The following is a 7,648-nucleotide window of genomic DNA, read 5'->3' on the forward strand; positions in this document are numbered from 1 at the left end:
CGTGCGTGCCCAAGATCCCGAGAGGAGAATGGAGGAGAAGGGATTGCGGCGTGACCATCCCCCCTGGGGGGTGATTTCTCGCTTTCTGTCTCTATGTCTCTCTCTGTCTGTCTGGCGAGCGCACGCGCCCTATAGCGAAAACCTCTCAAAAAAAAAAAAAAAAAAAAAAAAAATAAATAAATAAAAATTAAAAATAAAAAAACTGTCAAAAAAAGAAAAAAAAATCCTCAGCTAGAAAATTTGCTGCAGAATACAGGACTACACTCTCTTTGGCACTTACACCAGCCTCCTGGACTGCCCCTATGCTCAGTCCTAGCCTCTCCATGTCGCCACCACAAAACAGAAAGAAGGATGACTTTCCCTCGACGTCACGCCTGGGCCTCTCCTCGGTGCTTGTCTATTTTTGGTAAAAGAGTCAGGATAATCTTTGCAGGGCTTAAGGGTTAAAAGGACTAAGGTTCAGCCCTGAATTAACCACATGCTCACTACACAAACCGCGGAAGGTGTTTCACTGCTCGAAGCCTGTTTCTCATCTCCAAAGGGGGAGAAGAGTTGAGAGGGCGCCCTGAAGAGTACTGGCTCATAAAAAGTGCTTAGCACGGTGCCCACATGTCACTGTAAGTGACCAGCGGCCCTCCCCAGGGCTCCCACTTGCTTTTCACTGAGACCTCTGCAGGGTAGTTCCTGAAAGAAGCGGAGGGTGTGTCTCCTCTCTTCCTTATTGCAGTCGGCATGAGATAAGTTCATGTAATCTGCACCACGACAAAGCACGTCACCACCATCTGCCAGAGCTTCCGAGCAGGAGATCTGAGGTTGCTAGGAGAAAGTTTGCTTTGTGTATTTTCTTTTAAATTCTAGAGAGGGTATGAGGGAGGGTGGCTACATCTCTCTTTAGCAGTCCCAGTGAGTTGAATGCTAAAATACAACCTTTAATTCCTAAACTGTGTTTTATAATCACACTGTGCACACAGCAGACTCATTCCTTTGTCTGAAAGTCACTGAAACCTAAATAACACGCGGGCAAGACTTCTAATCTCATCTAGAATAGGGATGAGCTTCCTTTCAAATAGGCTTACAAGCAGTTACCTGAGCAGTGCGGATGTGTGCAGGGGGCTTCTCTAACAAGAAAAGGCAATGTCTAAGGCTTCAGTGCTTTGCAGCTTTAAATGCATTTGGAGTCAAAACTGAAAAGCAAAATTAACAGTAACAAAGAAGATTCATCCTCATGACATGCTTTCTTATTAAAAATGTTACTACCACAGGCAGAAATGGCACAGAAGGCAATAAGTTTTCAGCAATGTGAAAATACTTTGTTGTTTTCTAAAGAACTTAATTTTATTATTATTATTCTTTAATTCACCAGAGAGATATAGAGACACATACAGAGAAAAAGAGAGAGAGAGAGAGGGGGAAAGTGAGAAAGCAAGCCAGCAGGTCTGGGACTCAAACCACGGTCAGCCATGTGGGATTCCAGAGCCCTAACAGTATGCTACCTGCTGGCCCCTCCTTCCTGTTTTCTTCTTTCCTCCATTTTAGCTGGACTTCAGTCTTCGAACCCTTTCAGCCAACATGGGAGCACGCCTAATTCTCACCCCTGACCATCCTCCCAGGAGGGGCCTTCTTCACTACCTGGTGCTGGGCTTTACAAGGCTAGAAAAATGTTCTTTCCATTGTCTGCACAAGCTGCCTTCCCAAGACACCTGAGAGGACTGGCAAGAACTGAAAAGCCGAACAATCCCAAATCAAGGATATAGATTATGCACAGCTGGTGGGAACATGAACTGGCATAACCACTTTGAAAACAAGATGGTAGTATTATGTGGTAAAGACGTGGGTATGACTACCCCACTGTGCTGTAATTTCAGCCCCGGGCATAGGAGCAGCACTGCACATCTGATAGAGGCTCTACAGCACTCAGGCACTACTCAGGACTGGAGAGAAGGGTGAGCAACACCTGGACATTCAGAACTCTGCAACAATGGAGTACCTTCACTGTCCACCATGGTGGCTATACAGCACTTGAAATGTGGCTAATTCAACTGAAACGTTATTCCTATTTAGTTTTGATTTTACTGAGAGTTAACATATGGCTTCTGGCTATCCTGCAAGCCAGTACAAAGAGAAACTTGTGGACACATGCAGCAAGATTCAGTATAAGGGGCCAGGAGGTGGCGTAGTGGTTGGGATGCAGGACTCCCATATGGCCAACTGAGGTTAAAGTCCTGGACTCAGCGGCTTGAAAATTTCACCGGGCACATATGCTTGCGTACCCAAAATCCAGAAGAGGATAGAGGCAAAGGGACTAAGGTATGGCCATCACCCAGGGATGGAGGGTGGTCTTTCACTTTCACTCTCTCTGTCTCTCTCAAGTGAGCACCTACATTCTATGGCAAAAACCTAAAAACAAAACAAAACAAAACAAAAAACATGTACGAAAACGTTCATTTCAGCGCTGTTTGAAGTAGAGGGGGAGAAAAAAGACCCAAATGCACATCAATAAGAAAATGGATAAACTATGGCACATCATAAAATAGAATATCATACAGCAGTGAAAAATACATGAGCTCCATCTACAAGCATTATAGTAACTAAATCTTAAAAGTGCTGAGTCAGTGAAGAATTGAGAGTATGATCCATTTTTTATAAAACTCAAACACAAATATTACAAATATATTATTTGAAGATAAAACCACTAGTGGCTATAAAACTACAAAGAAAAACAAAAAATACACACACACACACACACACCACAAAGTGATAGTTATGGATGGAGGCAGTGGGGGTGGAGAGAACAATCCGGAACACGAAGCAGGTGCTTCCATAGTATGGCTGATGCTCTGCTCTATCCCTCTTTTTGTAACTTTTTCCTTTTCTTATTCATGATACAGCGTGTGCACCTGCTAGTGACAGGGACAGACACAGGCAGAGACACAGAGAGAGGCACACCCTCCAGAGAATCTGAGAACGCCACAGTCCCCTTCCTCCAGACAGTGAATCCAGCATACTTCAAGCTGACCAGACCAGAGATTTGAACCGCAGACGCCATGTGAGATCGTGTGTCTCTTGAGTGGTGCATTACTACTCTCCATGAACTGGCCCATCCCCCGTCCTTTTATGTTATGTTTCTTAAACGTATTCATTACATCCCTTACTATATGCTTACAAACAGCTCACGACAACAACAAAAAAAAAAAAAAAAAAAAAAAAACCAGTGAGGATATTTTGAGGCAGTCTCACTGCCTCCTGTATCTCCTCCACCAACATCCTGTCCCTGCACAGGCTGGGAGCCTGCGTGTGGAGAAGCCAGATTTGATTCCTCTCTGTGTCTCTGGTCCTCATTAGAGTACAGCAGCCCAGTACAGGCTTGACAAGTGCCTAGTGAACTGAACCCCAACCTGAGAAAACCCACAATCTCAATTGTTAACGCTTTTGTTTTCCAGATGTTAAAATTTTCCTATGGGGGCCGGCAGGTGGTGTGGTGTTTAAGAGTGCTGGACTCCCATGTGGCCAACTGCAGTTTGACTGCTGGACCTGGTGGCTTGCTTTCTCACTTTCTCTCTCTCTCGCTTCTTCTCTGGTCAAATTTTAAAATAAATAAATAAATAAAGTTAAATTAAAATAATAATAATAATAATTCTTTTTTAAAAACTTTCCTATGCAAGGCCAACAGGTGGTGTGGTCATAAAGGTGCTAGACTCCTATGTGGCCAAGCACAGTTCAAGCCCCAGACCCAGCAGTTTGAAAATCATGTCAGGTGCCTGTGCGTGCATACCCCAAATCCCAAGAGGTAAATAGAAGAGAAAGAACTGCGGTGTAGCCGTCACCCTGGGAACTGATTTCTCATCTTCCCTGTCTCTGTCTCTCTCCGGCGAATGCACAAACCCTGTGGCAAAACCTTAAAAAAAAAAAGGAAAAGAAAAAGAAAAAAAGAAACCTGTGCAGTAGCAATAATAATGTATTTCCTTCATTTGAGAATGCACTCCCCCTCAGTACATTCTAGCAGAGCTGAAAGTAAAATGAATGCCTTTTACAATTTAAGCTATCATTAGAAAGCACACTTCAATATCAGCAGCATGCTAGAATTGAGTGGAAACTCCACGAAGGAAGGACTGAGCCTCTTCTGTCCATTTCTCGATCCCTAGAGGCTGGCGCAGTGTCTGTCATATAGCAGAGCCTCCAGGATCCCTTGCTATACAAAGAAAAAGTCACCGCTCCTATTACTACAATGGTTATGGAGGCAGAAGGGACGGAGGGAAGAATCCGGAACACAAAGGCAGGCACTTCGACAGTGTGCTGATGCCATACTGTGTGTCTGGCTCTGCGCTAGAAACTTCACACAGAGCACTGAATGTACCCTGTGCAGTAACAGAGAGACCAAGAGTGAGCAAGGTGAAGTCACTTGTCCAGGAACACGAAACAAGCAGCTGAAATGGAAACTTACTGCAGCAGCTGAGACAGGATTCAAATCTCCTCTACTAGACTGCAAAGTCCATACTCTTACACATGACACCATTCCTCCACTTTTGAAAATAAACGTTTAAAAAAGATGCTGCATACAGTAGGTGAGCTCATATGAGCCCAGTCACATTGATGTATGAAGGCGACTTGAGCTATAACCGTAAGTCTCTCACTAGAATTCCCCCGGCTTTCCTCCACATCTACCTGCATCGAAATTACACGTCCCTGCCACCAACAGGTGCCATTTCTAGTGTCATCGATGTCTAAAGGGGCCAAAGTTAAATCTTCAAAGAGATTATCTTATAAAAGAAGCCTTGAAAGTCTATTGGATCCCATCTCTAACCAAGTGCCGCACATTCCCAACCCCATTTGAATGGCAGCTTAGGCCTTCAGAGACCACTTAAGTTCTAACAAGGAAGGGTTGGAAACAGAGACCAAAAATCAGGGCTCCTATCCCCTGGGCTTTTTTTTTTTCTTTTCTTTTCTTTTCTTTTCTTTTTTGGAGAGGTTTTTGCTATAGGGCACGTGCCAGACAGACAGAGAGGGACAGAGAGACAGAAAGCAAGAAATCACTCCCCAGAGGGGATGGCCACGCCACAATCCTTTCTCCTCCATTCTCCTCTAGGGATCTTGGGCACGCACACAAACGCGCCCAGCGTGAGTTTAAGTCACCAGGTCCGAGACGTGAACCTCGGTCAACTACATGGGAGTCCAGCGACATAGCCATTATGCTAACTACTGGTCCCCTCCCCTGGCCTTTTTGTTTTCTTCAATACCTTGCCACAGAAGAAAGGCATTAAGATCTGCTAAGGTCCCTCTTCAGGAAGCCACACTAGGCTGAGTCCTCCATTATCCTGCCCATCCTAGTATCAATACCTCCACTTACAAGGTGAGAAGACTAAGGGCCAGAGGAATTAAGTCACTCACCACAGGTCAAACGCTTGGCATTTGGACTAGAAGCCAGAAGTGTTCCACCTCACCTTGCAGACCTGCAAGTTAAAGAAGTAACTGCATTAGAACAGAACTCCGCAAAGTGCTTTCCTGTTACTGAAAACAAAAGGGCAGGAATAAACTTCTGAAAATAAGAATATTGTTACATTACTCAAGCTTGAGTGTTCTCCCAGTATAGCATCTCAAGACTGGAGTTTGGGTAAATACCAGCAAGATAACCTCTAACCAACCATGAAGATGTCAGTCACTTTTAAAAGTCAACTCAAGACACAGCACTTCGTGAAATCCCTGGCTTTTGAGAAGTAAAACAGAATTACTTTTAAAATCTCCCATTTAGGTTAGAAAGAGAAATAGTCGAGACGCAATTCAATTTTGCCCGTTTTCTTTCTTTTTCCATGTCTCAAGCACATTATAGCTTATTTTGCCACAACTGGGATGAAGACTCCCCAGCCTTCCTCATTACCACATCCTCTGTCACGTAAAACAAGAAGTGACCATCTGAGAATCACTGTGTCTCAGAAGAAAAAATTCTGCATGACTTTAAGATATTATCATAACTATATTTATACCTTCTTAGTAGAAAATCCTATTCAATTTGGAGACTATTACTTTTAAGAATATTCTTTTTTAAAGATTTATTTCATTTTTGTCATTATTATTTCTTTTAATCTGATCAGAGGGAAAGAGAAAGTGAAAAAAGTAAACCGTCAAGTCCAGGTTTCGAACTGTGGTCCACCATTTGGCAGTCCAATGCCTTAACCATCAAGCCACTTAGATTACTTTTATTTCTAAAGCTTAAGCAAAACTATCTTGTGTTTCCAGTGAGAGTGGTACTTTCATTATGTATAAAAACTATCTTTACTTGGTCAAACAAATCTTAAGAAATTTAAATTTGTTTCTGAAAATAAAATGCTATGACCAATGGCTTCAACCAGATCATTTGGAACATTTTGGAAACCTTGTTTCTTTTTCTAAAAATGAACCGCCAACTACTTCACTAAAATAAAAAGTAGAGCAGGATGCTGGTCAACCACGTAGCCTTTTTTTTTTCTGCCTAGGGAATTTTATCTTCCTAACCTGCCTCTTGGATTTCTACACTATACTCAGCATGTGCCTACCTTCCGTGGGAGTCAGATAAGGTGTGGAAGAGGTCATTCATCTATTTTGCTTTAAAATATGTAACTCATCCCTTTGGCTTTTCTGATTTCTGATGCCCCTGCCTCCTCCCCCAGAGTAAAGTACAAAAGGAAAGAGCTTCTCGGTGATCTGCCCGCTAAAACACGGTGTCACTTTTACTAGTCCCTGCAATTAAGAGGGCCATGGATCCTCGTTGTATTTCACTTTCTTCCGAGAGTTAAACATCGGCTCGCTTGATGTTATCAAACCAGCAAACGAAAGGTTCTAGAAATAGCTTCCTATTTGTGGAAAGAGCCAGAAGACGCACAAAAATGGAAGAGAGCTCTGGAGTCGTCTTTCCCAAAGCATTCCCCGTGTGACTAATGCAAGCAAAATCCTGGAAGGCATAGCTATGACTCTAAGGTGCAGGATTTCCTCCTGGGGCTGATTTTAAAGGTAAAGTAAAATGGGATCAGTACGATGCCAGGGACGGCGATGGGCCGACAGCAAAGTTCACACGCTCCCGGAGCCCACGCAGCCTGCACGCGGCACCGCGCACCTGCACTAGCAGCGTCTCCGCCCGCTCCGCAGTGGGAGGGGACTCCTCTCCTCGCGGCCCAGCTGGCCCGTGTGCCCACTCCACACCTTAGCGAATGACTCAAAGTCCCACCTGCCCCCGGCCGTCCCAGCTCGTGACACTCCCGCGCCCGTCCGCGCACTTACGCGTCCGCACACACACGCGCGCGCACACGTGTCCGCACACACCCTCGCTCCGGCCCCGCCCAGGAGGCGAGACGCGCCGGGCACGGCCTCCGCCGGGTGGGTGGTGCCCGCGCCGCGGCCCCGCCAGTGCTGTCATCGCGGACGCCGAGCTCCGCGTCCTCCGCGCAAACTCCTCGCCGCCGCCGCGGTTCCCCCAAACGCCGAGGCCTCGCAGGCTCCCGTTGGGCGTGGAAGCGTCCGCGCCCCTGGCCGCAAGCTTGTCCCCGGAGCCCCAGGATTTAAATGGGGGCAGGGGAGGAGGAACACGGAGGGTCCTCCTTTTGACTTTCTGCGTCGCAATTCCTCCCGGGCTGCGGGCAGCCGAGAAGGGGCGGGGGCGCTCCCATTTCTAAGGCTTTTC

General features: G+C 45.6%; 1 protein-coding gene across 2 annotated transcripts in view; it reads right to left on the reverse strand.

Moving 5' to 3' along the window:
- The window catches only part of HERC3 (HECT and RLD domain containing E3 ubiquitin protein ligase 3), a 129,745-nt gene extending 124,300 nt beyond the window's left edge, over positions 1-5,445 (reverse strand). For both annotated transcript variants that reach the window (XM_006143249.3, XM_027769859.1), the window contains exon 1: positions 5,386-5,445. The gene's annotated coding sequence lies outside the window, so the exon portion shown is untranslated. The remainder of the gene's footprint in view (positions 1-5,385) is intronic.
- Between the last annotated feature and the right edge of the window lie 2,203 nt (positions 5,446-7,648).

Source organism: Tupaia chinensis, unplaced genomic scaffold (genome assembly GCF_000334495.1).
Source record: "Tupaia chinensis unplaced genomic scaffold, TupChi_1.0 Scaffold000094_1, whole genome shotgun sequence".
NCBI lineage: Eukaryota > Metazoa > Chordata > Mammalia > Scandentia > Tupaiidae > Tupaia > Tupaia belangeri.